This window comes from Macaca fascicularis, chromosome 12, assembly GCF_037993035.2.
Source record: "Macaca fascicularis isolate 582-1 chromosome 12, T2T-MFA8v1.1".
Taxonomy (NCBI): domain Eukaryota; kingdom Metazoa; phylum Chordata; class Mammalia; order Primates; family Cercopithecidae; genus Macaca; species Macaca fascicularis.
In genome coordinates, this window is record NC_088386.1 from 3,983,746 (window position 1) to 4,002,845 (window position 19,100).

General features: G+C 48.3%; 1 protein-coding gene across 1 annotated transcript in view; it reads right to left on the bottom strand.

Moving 5' to 3' along the window:
- MYO7B (myosin VIIB) overlaps positions 1-18,141 on the bottom strand; it is a 102,098-nt gene extending 83,957 nt beyond the window's left edge. Inside the window, exon 1 of the mRNA XM_045366880.3 lies at positions 18,037-18,141. The gene's annotated coding sequence lies outside the window, so the exon portion shown is untranslated. The remainder of the gene's footprint in view (positions 1-18,036) is intronic.
- Positions 18,142-19,100: the final 959 nt, after the last annotated feature.

Here is a 19,100-nt window from a genome sequence, read left to right on the forward strand (position 1 = left end):
AGACCATTAGCAAGATTAACCAAGAAGAGAAAAGATCAAAATAAGATCAATTAGACGGCCGGGTGCAGTGGCTCACACCTGTAATCCCAGCACTTTGGGAGGCCAAGGCAAGGGGGGGTCACGAGGTCGGGAGTTCAAGATCAGCCTGGCCAAGATGGTGAAACTCTGTCTCTATTAAAAATACAAAACATTAGCCAGGCATGGTGGTGGACACCTGTAATCCCAGCTACTTGGGAGGCTGAGGCAGGAGAATCGCTTGAACCCAGGAGGCAGAGGTTGTGGTGAGCTGAGATTACGCCATTGCACTCCAGCCTGGGCAACAAGAGCGAAACTCCATCTGAAAATAAATAAATAAATAAAAATAATAAATAAATAAATGTGATACACCACATAAATAGAATTAAAAACAAAAGCTACATGAACATCTCAATAGATGCAGAAAAAGTATTTGACAAAATCCAGCATCTGTTTATGATTAAAACCCTTAGCAAAATCAGCATACAAGGGACATACCCTAATGTAATAAAAGCCATCTATGACAAACCAACAGCCAACATAATACCGACTGGGGAAAAGTTGAAAGCATTCCCTCTGAGAACAGGAACAAGACAAGGATGGCCACTCTCACCACTCCTCTTCAACATAGCACTGGAAGTCCTAGCCGGAGCAATCAGACAAGAGAAAGAAATAAAGTGCATCCAAATCAGTAAAGAGGAAGTCAAACTCTTGCTGTTTGCTAACAATATGATTATATACCTGGAAAACCCTAAAGATTCCTCCAAAAAGCTCCTAGAACTGATAAATGAATTCAACAAAGTTTCAGGATACAAAATTAACATACACAAATCAGTAGCTCTGCTGTACACCAAAAGTGACCAAGCTGAGAATCAAAACAAGAACTCGACTTCTTTTACAATAGCTGCAAAAAAATAAAATAAAATACTTAGGTGTATACCTAACCAAGGAAGTGAAAGGCCTCTACAAGGAAAACTATAAAACATTGCTGAGAGAAATCATAGACAACACAAACAAATGGAAACACATCCCATGCTCATGGATGGGTAGAATCAACGTTGTGAAAATGACCATACTGCCAAAAGCAATTTACAAATTCAAGGCAATTCCCATCAAAATACCACCATCATTCTTCTCAGAACCAGAAAAAACAATAGTAAAATTCATATGGAACCAAAAAAGAGCCCACATAGCCAAAGCAAGACTAAACAAAAAGAACAAATCTGGAGGTATCCCATTACCTGAATTCAAACTATCCTATAAGGCCATAGCCATCAGTCAATACTTGTCCAGCAAAAGCGGATGAAGGCCTTGGAGAGGATGTGACTTTGACAATGGCTTTGATGGATGAGTGAGGATGCACAGTGGCAGAGGCAGCTGTGAGAAGAAATGCTTCTGTCCCTGTTTTACAGGTGAGAAAATTGAGGCTGAGAAATGCTGAGACTTTGCAGAGGCTATGCAGCTAGTAAGCAAAGAAGGGGAATTTTCTCCCCAGCTCCAAAATCCCTCCTCTTTGCCCCACATCCTCTGCTTTGGGAATGTTTAAGAACCTGTATAAAAAATGCAGAGAATGCCTGTTACGTAACTGAATCCCGGCTCCCAGACAGCTCTTTCAGAGGGTGGCAGGTGGGAAAAGACACAGGGGGAATTGCCCTGCCTCTGGCTACCCGTTGTTGCTTCCAGATTCTGGATTCTCCCTCCCATGTGGAAGTTTGAGGCCCACCCGTGGTCCTGAACTGACTGGCCTTTAGCCCTCCTCCCCCGCACAGCATCTGACCTCCAAGCATGTCCCATCATTCCTCTCCAGACACCAGGATCTGCCTCACAAGAGCCCCCATGTTGGTCCTGCCACTCCCCACATGGCCTGTCACATACCATAGACGTCCACTCCTCTGACCCCCAACCCTAGGGACCCCCACTCCATGGCTTGCCTGGTCTTCCCACAGCCCAGAACTGCTCCACTTCAGAAGCTGTGGCCTCCACCGCCCCTCCCCACCACGACCCGCCCTGGCCCCAGCTGGCTCCTGTGAGCAACTGGTTCTCATTCCATCATGACCCCTTGGTCCTTCCATGTCTCCTCCGTCTACCAACCCATCTCCTGGCTTCATTTCCATCCCCAACTAGCCTGGAAATCTTTTTGGAGTGAAAGTGGTCAGATCAACGCTTGTGAATGGAATACAAAAATAAAATACATATTGAAACACCCTTACTGTACCCCACACGTAATAATTGATGTACAATTATTATGCATCAATTAAAAAAAATTAAAAGGCCCAAAGAAAAGAAAATACAAGAAGCACACTTTTTTTTTTCCAAACGCCAACTTGAACCAGAGGGAAGCATACATGACGTGGGCCCCTGTGGTCCGTCGCCCTCCTGAGAATACTGTGATTTCCCTTGAACTGATTCCTGATCTCTCCTTGCAAAGTTCCTGCCTTGGAGCTGAGCAGGGCTGGGGATGCATTCCACCCCCTTACAGACAGGGGCAGGGTGGTCTCACGGCCTGCACCTCCGCTAGGCCTTCGGCAGCGTCCAGGGATCCTTCTTTAGGCCCCGGTCAGCCGTTTCTGCCAAAATCCCTGTTTCAAAGCTTCTTTCCACCACTCACTCTGCAGAATGCCTTGACCTGTTTGACTGAAACAAGAGAGAAACCACATTCAGCTTCCAACTCTGCCACTCCCTGTCTCCTCTGTACCTCTGCAGACTCAGATGACTGCCCGGGGGCAGGGAACCCTGACAGCCCACACAAATCCTTCCAGCCCTGCCTTCTCTAGCCTCTGCTTTTAGAGCCCTCGCTTTATCAATTACTGTAGTGGTTTAATGTATGTCCCCAAATTATTTGACACATCTCCCTTCACAAGATAGAGACTAATTCACCTCACCTCAAGTGTAGACTTAGTGATTTGCTTTTGTCAAATAGAATAAAGTAGATGGAATGGAGTAGAGGCCTGGGGAGCCTGGAGGTTGTGAGGATGCTCAAACAGCCCGAAGGAGAGGCCCGTGTGGTGAGAACTTAGGGCCCCAGTTAATAGCTGTGTGATCTTGGAAGGGACCCTCCAGCCCCAGTTGTGGCTTCAGATCACCGCAGCTCAGCCAACATTCTGACGATAACTTTATAGTCAACAACAGGTTAGGACGCAGACATGCAGAGGGAAGACCGTGTGAAGAGGTGGCAAGAGGACAGATGGCCATGCCCACATCTGCAAACCAAGGAGAGATGCTTGGAAGAACGCAACCCTGCTGACACCCTGATTTTGTATTTCCAGCCTCCAGAACAGTGGAGAATACACTTTTCCATTGTTTAAGCCCCACCCCCACCCCATCCTCAGTCTGCAGTATTTGGTTATGGCAACCCAAGCAACTACTACAAACCCTATGAGGGTCCCTGGGCCAGAACCACCCAGATGAGCTGCTCTTAGATTTCTGACCCCAAAACCTGTGTGAGATAATAAATATTTGTTATTCTGAGCTGTTAAAGTTTGGGATAACTTGTTCTGCAGTGACGAGTGACTAGTACATTATCCTCCCCTCACATCTTCGTCCTCTCCCACTCTCCTGGTCCTTTGCCCTCTGGATAGTGATAAGCTCACGTCTTGTCTATCTTAATATGCATTTTCTTGGCCTCACCGTCCCCATTCAGCTTTCGTACCCTCCTCCTCCTTGGGTGTGCTCCACAGCCAATTTGCCTGAAGCAGCCACTCCATAATACTGCCTCCACCTTCTCACCTTTCATGCCTTCCTGCCGATCTCTCTTTGCTCCTACAAGGCTGCACTTTCCTGCCTTTCCCTCTGCCTCTGGGGCACCACTCAATCTCCTCCCAGAGCTTTTTTGTTTTAAACAGAGTCTCACTCTGTTGCCCAGGCTAGAGTGCAGTTGTGCAATGCCAGCCCACTGCAACTCTATCTCCTGGGTTCAAGGGATCCTCAGCCTCCCGAATAGCTGGGACTATGGGCATGGAGCATGCCCAGCTAATTTTTGTATTTTAAGTAGAGATGGGGTCTCTCCATGTTGGCCAGACTGGTCTTGAACTCCTGGCCTCAAGTGATCTGCCCACCTCATCCTCCCAAAGTGCTGGGATTACAGGTGTGAGCCACTGCGCCTGGCCCTTTCACTCATCTTGACCTCTTGGTGTCCAAGGGAGTGGCTGGTGACTTTTGTCTGCCCAGTATGCCTTCCTCCTATATCATTTTGGGGAACATCTCCCCTAGTTCAAATCGTGTTGCTGATGAGAATCTCGTGAATCCTGGGACCCCAAGCGGCCATGTGGTCCAAGCCAGAGCCAATCACAGCTTTTTCTGGGATGTTCTAATTGGGAGTTGAGGGTTGCTTTTCTTCTCTAAAGCCTAGATTATGAAATCCAATTCCAGAAGTACCAGGAGCTATGGTCTTAGCTTCTTAAAAATAGCTGATTTGAGAGAATAAAATTGGCAGACGTGGAGGGAAGGAGACAAAATACAGAAATCCTGCCTCTGCCTTTTTGCAGTTTGATTATTTGGGGTAAGCCATTTGGATTTGACTGTTGGAACCAAATAATTCCCACTGATCTGCCAGCCCTTGTTCTATTCTCTTTCAGCCTTCACACTCCCCTTATGTGTGCCCACTCTCTCAGGGCCACCAGGATCACAGCCCTGCTGAGTACCAAATTAGTGTCTCCAACTCTCATCCCTACCCTGATCTTCAGACCCACCAAGGCCTCTTTCCCTGGACACGTCCTTCAGATATGCCCTGGGCACATCAAACTCAATGTGACCATAGCACCTCATCTCCTCGATCCCCAAACCTGCTCCTGCCCCTGCATTCTTTATCTCAGCAAATGAAACTAACAGTTGCTGAAAGAAACACTGAGTCTTCTATTTTTCATAGCCAAATGATCCCTAGGACCTGGAGATTTTGTCTTTTAAAAACTTGAGGCTCCCGATTATACGTTGTCCACAAGAAACCCATGTTAAATGTTAAATATGAAGACTACCTATTGAGTACCATGCTCACTACCTGGATGACGGGATCATTTCTACCTCAGCATCATGCAATGTACCCATGTAACAAACTTGTACATGCACTCCCTAATAAAAATATCAGTTGAAATTATTTTTTAAAGACACAGATAAATTAAAAGTAAAGGGTTGGAGAAATGGTTAAAAGAAAGGGTTGGGTTAGTATTAGGTTGCTTATACTAATCAAAATAGAGCTAGATACATCAGTGTTTTGTATGAGGAAGAAAAAGAGAAAGAAAGAAAGAAAGAAAGAAGAAAGAAAGAAAGAGTCAGAGTAGCTATACTAGTTTTAGAGCAGACTTCAGGGCAAGGAAGATTATGAGGAATAAAGAGAAATATTACATATGATAAAGGGATACATTATCAAGAAGATGTGACAATTATTAACATGAGTGCACCTGACAAGAGAGTGTCAAAATACATGCAAAGTATATTCTCAGACCACAGTGGAATTAAACTAGAAAGCAATAACAGAAAGATAACTAGAAAATCTCAAAATGTTTAGAGATTAGGAAACATATTTCTAAATAACACATGGGTCAGATAAGTCCCAAGAAAAATGTAAAATTAAATGAAAATGAAAACATCACATCAAAATCTGTGGAATCCAATGAAATAAGTACTTAAGGTAAATTTATAGTGCTGAATGCATAGAAGAAAACTCTAGAGGCCAGGCGTGGCGGCTCACACCTGTAATCCCAGCACTTTGGGAGGCTGAGGCAGGTGGATCATGAGGTCAGGAGTTCGAGACCAGCCTGGCCAACACAGTGAAACCCTGTCTCTACTAAAAATACAAAAATCAGCTAGGCTTGGTGGCACACGCCTGTAATCCCAGCTACTTGGGAGGCTGAGGCAGGAGAATCACTTGAACCTGGGAGATGGAGGTGGCAGTGAGCTGAGATCCGCCACTGCACTCCAGCCTGGGTGACAGAGCAAGACTCCATCTCAAAATAAAAAAAAAGAAGAGAAAAATCGAAAATCGATAATCTAAGCTTCTACCTTAGGAAACTAGAGAAAGAAGAACAATATCATCCTAAAATAAGAAGAAAATAAAAAATAAAAATTAGAACAGAAATCAATGACATTGAAAACAGGAAATAAAAAAGAGAAAATTCAATGAAACCAAAAGCTGGTTCTTTGAAAACATCAATAAAATTGATAAACTTCTGTCAGGCTCACCAAGCAAAGCAAAGAGAAGACACAAATTAACTGCTATTGGAAATGAAAGAGGAGACATCACTCTGATCCCATGGACATTAAAAGGATAGGAAAGACATATTATGAATAACACATTTGGCAACTTAGATGAAATGGACAAATTCCTTGAAAAATGAAAACTACCAAAACTCATGCAAAGAGAAATAGATAATCTGAAAATTCTATATCTATTAGAGAAATTGAATCAATGACTGGCAACCTTTCAAAAAAGGAAGCACCTTTTTTGACATCCTCACATGCAGAGGCTGCAATTTTCCTTTTTTTTTTTTGAGATGGAGTCTTGCTCATCGCCCAGGCTGGAGTGCAGTGGCGCGATCTCAGCTCACTGCAAGCTCTGCCTCCCGGGTTCACGCCATTCTCCTGTCTCAGCCTCCTGAGTAGCTGGGACTACAGGCGCCCGCCATCAAGCCCGGCTAATTTTTTGTATTTTTAGCAGAGACAGGGTTTCACCATGTTAGCCAGGATGGTCTCGATCTCCTGACCTCATGATCCGCCCGCCTTGGCCTCCCAAAGTGCTGGGATTACAGGCGTGAGCCACTGCACCCGGCCTGCAATTTTCAACCTCAGCATTCATTCCTGTTTTTATGTGTCACAGTGTGTGTCTCTCCCACACCTGTGAGAAATTCGAGAGTTGGACAGTGCCTTACTCATACTAGTCAGGGCTCAGGACATGCTTGCTGAGTAAATGGATGGATGAGTGGACAGATGAATGTGATGAGTGGGTGGATGAGTGGGTAAGTGGAATATCTTTCTGTTATTCCTTTCTAGTGGATAGTTTCACTGGTAATTCTACCAAGCATTTAAGGAAGGAATGAGCCTAATTCTCCATAGTATCTTCCAGGAAACAGAAGCAGAGGAAATACTTTCTAACTCATTCTATGAGGCCAGCGTTACTCTAATGCCAAAATGAGGTAAGACATTAAAAGGAAGAAAAAACTTGAGGTACTCTCCTTCCTGCCATCCCTTAGTCTCCTGTCATCCTTCACTTGGGAGGATGGAAGCATCCCAGGTGGCCTTGCTGCTTCTGGACTCTCAGAAAAATCACCCTCCATCACACCAATCAAGTGATCTTTAGAAGATGCAAAAGTTGGCCATGTCATGCCTCCCACAGCTAAGAATGTGCCTATCTTTATGACATTCAAGGATCTTCAGCATCATAGCCTGCCCACCTTTTCAGCCTGCCTTGTATCTTACCTCTTCCCCAGGATGCACTGAATATCATGCAGTTCCTGAAACACCCCATGTTCTCTTTTACCTCAGTGTCTCTCTACTTGATCTGATATTAATTTGGAACACACACACAGCACGTGTGTTAGCATACATGCATGCATGTACACACACACAGGCACAGACATCCTTACATGCAGAGGCTGCAATTTTCAACCTCAGCACTTATCCCTGTTTTTATGTGTCACAGTGTGTGTCTCTCCCACGCCTGTGAGAAATTTAAGAGCTGGACAGTGCCTTACCCATACTAGTCAGGGCTCAGGACATGCTTGCTGAGTAAATGGATGGATGAGTGGACAGATGAATGGGATGAGTGGATGGATGAGTGGGTAGGTGGAAGGGTGGGCAGATGGATGGGTGGATAGGTAAATGGATGGATGGGTTGGTGGATGGATAGGTGGATGGATGAATAGATGGATGGATTAGTAGATGAATAGGTAGAAGTATGGGAGTTGGATGGATGGATCCACTGATGGATTAATGGATGAATAGATTGGTGGATGGATGGATGAATGGATTAGCGGTTGAATGAGTGGATGAATGGGTGGGTGGGTGGATAGATGGATGGTGGATGGATTACTGGTTGGATTGGGTAAGTGAATAGGTGGATAGATTGGTGGATGAATAGATGAATGAACAAACAGATGAGTGGATTGGTGGATTGGTGGATGGATGGATGGATGGATGGATGGATGGATGGATGGATGGATGGATGGATTGGTGGATGGATGGATGGATGGATGGATGGATGGATGGATGGATGGATGGATTGGTGGATGGATGGATGGATGGATTGGTGGATGGATGGATGGATGGATGGATGGATGGATGGATGGATGGATTGGTGGATGGATGGATGGATTGGTGGATGGATGGATGGATGGATGGATGGATGGATGGATGGATTGGTGGATGGATGGATGGATGGATGGATGGATGGATGGATTGGTGGATGGATGGATGGATGGATGGATGGATGGATGGATGGATTGGTGGATGGATGGATGGATGGATGGATGGATGGATGGATGGATTGGTGGATGGATGGATGGATGGATGGATGGATGGATGGATGGATTGGTGGATGGATGGATGGATGGATGGATGGATGGATGGATTGGTGGATGGATGGATGGATGGATGGATGGATGGATGGATGGATTGGTGGATGGATGGATGGATGGATGGATGGATGGATGGATGGATGGATGGATTGGTGGATGGATTGGTGGATGGATGGATGGATGGATGGATGGATGGATGGATGGATGGATTGGTGGATGGATGGATGGATGGATGGATGGATGGATGGATGGATGGATGAACCTGTCCAGGAAAACAGGTGAGGCATTGCCCCTTACAGGAAGCACTGGTGTGCTTGAAAGTTTCTGCCCCTTGGGAATGGGATGACTTCTTAGTCGAGTTCCCTTTGTCAAGCCCCGAAGCAGGTCAGTGTGACTGAGCTTATGGGGATCAGTGTCCTACCTAATCTCAGGGACCAGAATGGGGGTGACCTTCACCTGAGAAGACAAGGGTAAACTGCTAGTTCTGAAAGCCCTCCTCAAAGCTGCTGTGGGTCTGAAGCCACACCACTAACATGCATTTCTGTGGTGCCACCAAACTGGAGTATGGGTAGAGTGAGTAAGAATACGCTGAAAGGCAAGTGGGGAGGTGGAGGTGAAGGGAAGATCAAAGCATTGCTGGACCAGGACGGGGCTGGAGTGGGCAGGTAACTGAGTGCCAAGTTGTGTGCAGGGCACTTTCCACAGGTTCTCTCATTTGAGCCTGACAGCAACCCTGTGCTGTCCATGGAGACATCACACCTCACAGATGAGGAAGCAGGGGTCCAAGAAGAAAAACTAACACTGAGACTCTGGTGTATGGGATACCAGCCCAGAAGGGGCACTGACACTGGAGGACTGACAAAGCTTTTCCCACCAAAGGGGTCTGAGTGTTCTTCAGGCAGAAAGGACATCGGGGGCTGGGTGAGGGATGAGTAAGACTTGGAAGTTCTCCTATGCCACCAGCTGGCTGCCTATTCCCTACTCCCCAGAGCTGAGAGTACCTGGCATGGAAGCCATCACTCGAGAACACAGGTTGGAAGGGCCGCCACCCAAAGGAGGCAAAGTCATCAGAGTCTAGATCTGGGCTGGACGCCCTGAATTTGGGGCTAGCCCAGGCTGGTCAGCGGGCCCCAGTTGGGCCCCAGAAAGGTCACTACAAATGGTCAGCCTTGGGGAGGGCGCCTGCCAGAGTCCAAGGATTCACAGGCTGAGTTGTCCTGGTATCATTACAAGTGCAGCACTTACTGGGCATTTACTGGGCCAAGAGCGCCACACACAATGCCCCTTCCATTGCACAATAAGCCCACGAGGCACGTATGATTATTTCCCACACTCATCCGTATTTGGAAAAACTGAGCCTTGGCATTAGTGGTGACAGGGCTGTGGCAGAGCCTGTGCACCCAACCACCAGGCCAGACAAGGTCCTGGGCAGGAGGAGAGGAAAAGAAATGGGAGCTGCTCCCAGCAGAGCCTCGTTCTATGCTGCGGGGCAGTGCTTCACCCAAGTTATTTCATTTTCCCCAACTTGTCTCTCAGAGAGTTGAGGCCGCTCGGGGCTAAGTAACTTCCCAATGTCCCCCAACCGAAGGGTCTGATCTCATCCCAGTGTGTGGCTGCTCACCCAGGATGGGAGCCTGAGGAAGGAGGGGGCCCCTGGGCAGCACGGTGGGCCCACCCAGGAGGCCCGCTGCTGTGTGTGGCCTCAGAGATGACCCTGCCTGCCCATGCACTGTGGCAAAGGGTAAACTGGTGCCACTATTTGTAGAAGACAATTTGATAACATCTATCAAAAATGTAAACACCTTTTGTCCATACAATCCCACTATTAGCAACATATCCTACAAATATACTTGTAAAAGTTCATCAAGGTAGATGTACAGGCATTGATGGTAATAGTGAAAAATGGAAACAAAAACTCAACAAACCACCAACTGTCCAACAACAGAGGTCTGCTGGATTAAAGTTCAACCTTTCGGTAGAATACCACACAGCTCTTTAAAAGGTGTAGTTAGGGCCAGGCGCGGTGGCTCATGCCTGTAATCTCAGCACTTTGGGAGGCTGAAGCGGGCGGATCACAGGTCAGGAGATGGAGACTATCCTGGCTAACATGGTGAAACCCCGTCTCTACTAAAAATACAAAAATTAGCCGGTTGTGGTGGCGGGTGCCTGTAGTCCCAGCTACTCGGGAAGCTGAGGCAGGAGAATGGCGGGAACCCGGGAGGCGGAGCTTGCAGTGAGCCGAGATCATGCCACTGCACTCCAGCCTGGGCAACAGAGTGAACTCGGTCTCAAAAAACAAACAAACAAACAAAATATATATAGAGAGAGAGGATACGTATATACATATATAGAGAAAGAGAGAGATGGAGAGAAATACTCTGGGGAGGTAATTATATTAAACTGTTAACTGTCATTTATTGGGGTGGAGAGTGGAAGGAGGGAAGAGACTTTTGCTTCACACATGGCTCCTTTCTATCATGTCTGGCTTTTCGTTATCCATAGATTGCATTTGTTATTTATTTTACTGTCAACAGGGGTTGTCTGGGATATCTGAGCTTCCATCCCCGCCCAGACAGTGATGACCATCTGCACAGCCCCGCTGCTAAGCTCAGTGGGGAGCCACCATGGGATAGCCCAACAGACAGGGCCCCCACACAGCTGCCAGGGAGGCACAGGAGGAGCTGAAAACGGGGCCAGCCCCGCTGTCAGTGGTGCTGGGGTTATCAGTGCACGCTAGAGAAAAAGGCTCCTGAGTATAGATCTCAAGTCCCCTCCATTGCCCTGCTCCAGCCTGTCTCCACAGCCCAGGGCTCCCCATGAAGAAGGGCATGCCCCTCTTCTGGAAGGGAGTCTAACACCCACGGGACAACTCAGCATTCAGGATAACGTCCACGAGATACGCTTCCCATGAATACCATGTGACTGACAGTGTCGGAGGTGTGTGCCCCTGAGAGATCTTCTCTGGCCTAGAGATGTGGTGCTGCTGGATCACCATGAGGGCTCCCTCCTGTTCTGCCCAGGCAAGCCCGGGGTAAGAATGCGAAACTCCAGTCCTCCATCCTGTCCTCTCCCAGTGGGCACAGGGCCCAGCCACCCCACTGCCAAAAATCCTACAACATGTAACAGTGTGGCTAGAGAAATCCAGCTTCCTCAGGAGGCAGTCAGCGATGGCAGGGCAGCCCCGGGGAAGAGACCCTGCTCCCGGAGAGCCTGGCTCAGCCCTTCCTGGGAGAGTCAGCGAAGGCAGGGTGCCCTGGAGAAGAACCTCTTCTAGGAGAATCTCTGCTCCCAGAAGGGCTCTGCTCTCCATCCAGAGGGGAAATGCGGGGCTGGGGATTTGGCAAAGACCCTTCCAATCCTATGCAGCATCACAAGATGAGCAAATTTGACTAAGCTTATCCCTCCCCACCACGTACGCACACCTGACACACACAACTGGCTTCAGGTGCCATATGGCTCCTGTGTAGGTGTGGGTGAGTGTCGGCCTGTTTAGCTTCTAGTCCAGCCTGCAGTTTTAGACCTGGTTCAACTGTTTCCTTCAGACTCCTTGATGCTGTTCCCCTCAATCAGAGCTGGAGTCTGAGACCCTCTGCTACCAGGGGATCCTGTACAGCCCTCGGTAATGACGTTTACCGCTTTGCACTGAAATGCTTGGCTTGCACTTATTCAGAGGCACTTCATCCTGAGCTGCACTTTTATGCCATGCTGTCAGTCTACCTGGAGACAGCGTAGGAGAGACAGCTCCCGAGATGCCTCCTTCACTGTGGATACAGCATCAAGAAGATGACACTCACTGTGGGGACAGCCCTGGAGAAGCCCCCATCACTGTGGAGAGAGCCCTGGAGATACGCCCTTCACCATGGAGACAGCCACAGAGATGCCTCCTTCACCATGGAGATGGCTCAGGAGAAGCTCCCTTCGCTGTGGAGATAGCCCTGGAGATGACGTCATTCACAGTAGAGATAGACATCCCACATTATAGATATGACCTATGAAAAGCCCTCCTTCATTTTAGAGCTAGCACCTGAGAAAACTTTCTAAGTTGTAGAGACAGCCTGTGAGAACCCCCTTTCCTATATAGAGATAACCCTTGAGAAATTATTCTTCATTACAGAGACAGCCCTTGAAACACCCTCCTTCATGTAGATGCAGCCCTGCAGAAGCCTCCGTTCACTGTATAAGTGCCTTTTCAAAAACTCTCCCTCATTTTAGAGGTAGGCCTGGAGAAACTTTCCTCTACTGTAGAGATAGCCTTTGAAAACCCTCATTCATTTGTAGGATGGTCCTTGAGAAATCCTGCTTTATTCTAGAGCTATCCCTTCAGAAGCCCCACTTCATCAGATAGAGCAAAAGCCCATTGGATGCCCCCCTTCATTCTAGAAATAGCCCTTGAGGAATACTTTTACACCGCTGGTGGGAATGTAGACCAGCACAACCACTATGGAGAACAGTAGGGATATTCCTTAAAGAACTACAATTAAACAATTACACCTACTGTTTGATCCAGCAATCCCACTGCTGGGTATCTACCCAAACGAAAATAAGTCATTATACGAAAAAGACACTTGTGACCGGGCACGATGGCTCACACCTGTAATCCCAACAGTTTGGGAGGCCGAGGCGGGTGGATCATGAGGTCAGCAGTTCGAGACCAGCCTGGCCAACAAGGTGAAACCCCGTCTCTACTAAAAATATAAAAATTAGCTGAGCGTGGTGGTGGGCGTCTGTAATCCCAGCTACTCGGGAGGCTGAGACAGGAGAATCGTTTGAATCCAGGAAGCGGAGGTTGCAGTGAGCAAAGATCATGCCACTGCACTACAGCCTGGGCGACAGAGTGAGACTCCATCTCAAAAAAAAAAAAAAGAGAGAGAGACACTTGCACATGCATGTTTATAACAGCACAATTCACCATTGCAAGGATATGGAAGTAACCTAAGTGTCAATCAACTCACGAGTGGATGAAGAAAATCTGGTATACATACAGGATGGAATAGTACTCGGCCACAAAAGCAATGAAATCATGTCTTGGGGAGCTACTTGGATGGAGCTGGAGGCCATTATTCTAAGTGAGGTAACTCAGGAATGGAAAGCCAAATATCATATGTTCTCATTTACAAGTGGGAGCTGAGCTATGAGGCTGCAAAGGCATAAGAATGATACAATGGACTTTGGGGACTTAGAGAGGAGGAAGGCTGGAGTGGGGTGAGCAATAAAAGACCACACATGGAGTGCAGTGTACACTGCTGTGGTGATGAGTGCACCAAAATCTCACAAATCACCACTAAAGAACGTATCCATGTAACCAAAAAACACCTGTACCTTAAAAACTATTGATTTTTCTTTTAAAACAAACACACACACAAAAAAACAAATAGCCCTGGAGGAAGTCCTTACTCATTCCTTTTTACGATAGTCTTTGAGAAGCCCCCTTCATGTAGACATAGCCTGTGAAGTGCCCTCCCTTATGTGGAGATGGTCCTTGAGAAATCTTCCTTCCTTTCCTACAAATAGCGCTTTAAAAGCTCTCCTGAATTTACTGCTACAGCCAATGTCATTTTCTCCCTTTTTATCCCCTTCATGACACTGCAATCAGGAAAGCTGGTCCTCCCCTTGGAAACTGGCTTGTGCCTAACTTGAGAACATTAGTAATCTTTACTGCATAGTTTTAAGTGTGACTATCTGGAAGTTCAGAACAAATTTCTTGTCTATGCCTAGCAAATATATGGGATTTTCTGACGTATATTTTGTTTACTAACCTTTTCCCAGCTGCAGTGCATTTTCCTATCTTCACTTCCCTACGTCCCAGCTTCTTATTTTATTTTTGATTCTGTTGTATTACAGGTATATGGTAAGCTGCCTCATATCACTCTGTTTTGTTTAGTATTTCAATAAGGCAGGGGATGGATGAAAGAGGAATTGATAGATACATATACTTGTGCATGAACCGCTGCACTGTGGTTCCTTTTCATAACCTCAGTACTCTGTCCCCAGCCCCCAGAACGGAGTAGGAGCTCAGAAAGACACTGTGCTGAAAGTTTTCCAGCACCTGCTCGTTAGTCTGATCTGTAAAACAACCCTGCGAGGTGAGTGATGCTACTTCATTTGACAGGTGAGGGAACTGAGGCTTAAGGTCCCACATTTGGTAGGTGACTGAGTCAAGATTTCTTGACTGAAGATTTCTGCAGGGCCAGGTGCAGTGGCTCATGCCTGTAATCCCAGCCCTTTGGGAGGCCAAGGCAGGCGGATCACCTGAGGCCAGGAGTTCAAGACCAGCCTGGTCAACATGGTGAAACCCCATCTCTACAAAAATACAAATATTAGCTGGGCGTGGTGGTGTGCACCTGTAATCCCAGCTACTCGGGAGGCTGAGGCAGAAGAATTGCTTGAACCTGGGAGGCAGAGGTTGCAGTGAGCCAAGATCATGCCATTGCCCTCTACTCTGGGCAACAGAGCCAGAGTCCGTTTCAAAAAAAATAAAAGAAACAAGATTTGAATCTGCAAATGTTTGGATCCAAAGCGTTTGCTTATTCTACTTCGCCTCTCTCTTAGCCTAATAAGCAAGACCCTCTAGGTTGCAATGTGCAATATGGTAGCCACTAGCCACATGTGGCTATTTAAATTTAAATTAGCTGAATTAAAAATTCAGACCCTCGGCCGGGCGCGGTGGCTCAAGCCTGTAATCCCAGCACTTTGGGAGGCCAAGACGGGCGGATCACGAGGTCAGGAGATCGAGACCATCCTGGCTAACACGGTGAAACCCCGTCTCTACTAAAAAATACAAAAAACTAGCCGGGCGAGGTGGCGGGTGCCTGTAGTCCCAGCTACTTAGAAGGCTGAGGCAGGAGAGTGGTATAAACCCGGGAGGCAGAGCTTGCAGTGAGCTGAGATCCGGCCACTGCACTCCAGCCTGGGCGACAGAGTGAGACTCCATCTCAAAAAAAAAAAAAAAAAAATTCAGACCCTCAGTTGCACTAGCCACACTTCAAGTGCTTAACAGCCACTTGTGGCTAGTGACTACTGTTTTGGACAGTGCAAAAGAGAACATTTCTATCATCATGAAACATTCTAGAGCATATCTTAACACTCCCCTCAACTGTATTTCATCCCTGCTAAGCGCCAACAGTGCCCAAGCCTTACTGGTACTTCCTTTGCTCTGTGTCTTTGCAGACGCCACTTCCTCCACCTGGAACATGCCCCGTTCCCCACCCTCATCCTCACGCCATCCTCCCCTCACAGCCTGCTGCATCCCTTCCCACCCCTACCTGTCCACAGCCCCAGGACTGTCTCCTCTGACCACTCAATGCCGGAGGTCTGTGCCTCTGGTGTACATGGGTCACTGTTCCTTTGCAGCCTTGACCCCCCAGCTGGCAGTGAAGGATCACACTACACACTGCTGGAAAGGCAGGCAACACAATCTACACTGATGCTGGATTTGAAAACTTGACTTCATTCTGAGCTCCTCTTCTGCCACTAGCTACTCCATTCATTCATTCAGCACGTGCCAAGTGTCCATTCTCTGCTGAGGCCTGGGCATGTGCAGGAGATGGAAAAAACCCGAGGAAACCCAGCTCAGGCTCTCAAGGAGCTCACAGTCCAGTGGCCTTGGTCAAGTCCTTCCTTCTTCTCCTTCTCCTACTCCTCCTTCTCCTCCTCCTATTTCTTCTTCTTCTTCTTCTTCCTTTTCCTCTGTCGAGATGGAGTCTCCCCATGTTGTGGGCTCAAGCAACCCTCCCACTTCAGCCTCCCAAAATGCTGGGATTACAGGCATGAGCCACCACCATGCCCAGCCTCCTTTACTCTTCCTGATTTCTTCTGTGAAGAATGTGCTAGGATTCTGGCTTTCCTCCCTGAAAAGCTTGTTATGTGGACCAAGAATGGGGACACAAGCGTCATTTAAATACATGTGTTAAGTAAAATGTATGGAGGTCATTGGTTTGGTCTGAGCTCCTACACAAGGCCAACAGGCCAGACCAAGATGGAGTCACTCATGCTGAAGTTCCACAGCACCAGGCCGAAATGAAAATTATCTGACCTTCCAAGAATTAGGAGAGAGACAACAGCTGGAGCCCCAGACGGGCCAGTTTCAGTGTGCATGATAGGGAAGTTCCCTCTGCTCTAGCGTTTACAAGGAAAATAACTTTGAAATGACTCATCCCCTTTTGTTTTCTGTTTCTCTGTGCCCTGTTCTGTCTATAAAGCCAAACTCCTCTGCTCCGCTAATCAGAACATTCATTGTATTCTGTAGAATGGGGTGTTGCCCGATTCTAGAATTGCAAATAAAAGCCAATTAAGATCTTTAAGATAAATTTGTTATAATTTTATCTTTTGACATATGTAAAACAGGAGGTAATATCAACACATACATCCCTGCGGTGCCGCCTCTCCACAAAGCCCTGTGGAAGAGCTGTGGATGCAGCAGGCCCCAAGACAGCCGCCTGAGGACTATCCTCTTAGAGTGGCATCTGAGGGGCAGACGCAGGGCCCCCCGCAGGTCCAGGGAGATGGGGTGGGCTTCCTGCCCAGAGGGCTGATGAGCTGAGGGGCTCCTAACAATGATTCATTGAGGGTGTGTGCGAATCTCCGAACTAAAATCCTAAACAAAGTTCAGGGGTCTGAAAAATTAGAGCCAAATTCAAGTCCAGGGTTACAAAGTGGAGCCTGAAGGGGAGGCCTCGTCATGCGGAATTTGGGGGATATGGGTTGGGGGCCCCACACCCACCAGCTGTCTGCACTGGGCCAGCTCTCACGATCTCTGTGTCTCAAGTTTCGTCCTCTGTGAAATGGGGATGGGACACACACCACCTGGACAGCTCAAGGAGGACAGCCCATGTGAGCCCCAGCGCGGTCCCTCTCCTCAGCCACCTCTTCCCCCACCACCCCCCAGCCCACTCCAGGCCTGTCCTGCCTCTCCCCAGGGCCCTAGCCCTCCAGAGGCGACTAAAGTCAGTTGCCCAAGGTACATGGGTACGGTGGATGAGCCTGGGCTTTGGAGTCGAATCCAGCTCTGCTTCTTCCTGTGGGCACCTTCACTTCCATGGCTTCACTTCCATGGTCGTCAGTCTCTGTGGCCGTAAAATGGAGGCAATTCCACCACTGTGTTGCGAGGACGCAGTGGGATGTCACACACGGCACAGCTGACATCTGGCAGGGGCTCATTATGGGACCCAGGCTATCCCTGACGTCCCGTGATTCCACAGTGAGGCCCTCCAGCTGTGAGGAGGCTTCAGGGTGGCAGCAGCCTTGGCACCTACCGTTCCCCTCCTGCAGGGAGCTTCTCCCCCTCCTCCTCCTCCTCAGCCCCCCCGGGGCTGCCCTTCAGCCGGATGGACTGAGTCCCCTGCTGCGGTTTCTGGTTTCCAGGCTCCTGAAGGGCTTCTCCATTCTCTATCCCTCAGACCTGTTCCATCTTATTGCCAGGGGACCTACATCTTGGACCTACTTCCTGCCCAGCGACCCTCTTCGGAGCGGTGACCCCCCCCTCCCCACTGGCAGACACGTGCCCCCAGCACGCCCTTACCTTGTAAGGGGATCCCCTCCACCCTGGGCACCCTGAAAGAGTCAGGAAAGGAGGCAGTGTTGGGACTCCGGGTGTGTCCGGGAGTAAGGGACAGAGGAAGAGGAGGTAGGGCTCCAAGAGGAAATGACCGGGAGTGCTCTGGGCCCACGTAATTTATTGCAGGACTTTGTCCCTGGGCTCCAGGTACTTCCACTCCCACACGCCTCCCTCAGCCCCAGCTGGCAGAGCCTCATGATGTCTGCTCTTTACCCCAGGCCCCTTCTGCAGGGCAGCCATGCATGCTGCCTGGAGGCCACCAGGGTTTGCAGTCTGTGCACCTGCTCTGGCCACCAGCCAGATCCCGTGGTGACAATCAGCTGACCATCCAGGGGGCTCAGCATCTTCCCAGGTGCTGCATGGCAGGAGCTCTGCCCCCAAGCACCCCAGGCTCTAATGGAGGGTAGTAGTATAATATGAAATACAGTATATTTGGTCCTTGTTCCCAGTTGGTGTCACAGAACTCCTAAAACCCTTAGAATTTCCCGAGTGATCGCCGGGCGCGGTGGCTCACGTCTGTAATCCCAGCACTTTGGGAGGCCAAGGTGGGTGGATCACAAGGTCAGGAGATCTAGACCATCCCAGTTAACACAGTGAAACCCCTGTCTCTACTAAAAATACAAAAAAAAAAAAAAATTAGCTGGGCGTGGTGGCAGGTGCCTGCAGTCCCAGCTGGAGGCTGAGGAAGGAGAATGGAACAAACCCGGGAGGTGGAGCTTGCAGTGAGCAGAGATCGCGCCACTACACTGCAGCCTGGGTGACAGCGAGACTCCATCTCAAAAAAAAAAAAAAAAAAAAAAAAATTTCCCGAGTGATCATCTCATAATGAGTCTGTTTGATAGCACCTGAAGTTATGCTGAGGAGGTGACCATGTGGGGGCCCTACCTAGCCTCAGCATGAGGTCAGTCACCAGAAAGACCTAGTGAGTAGAGGGTTGGAACTTTCAGCCCCGCCTACTGACCTCTGGGAAGGTAAAACTCTTGAACAAAGATTTGATGAGCTTCCACACATCTGAGGTCCCTGGGGGG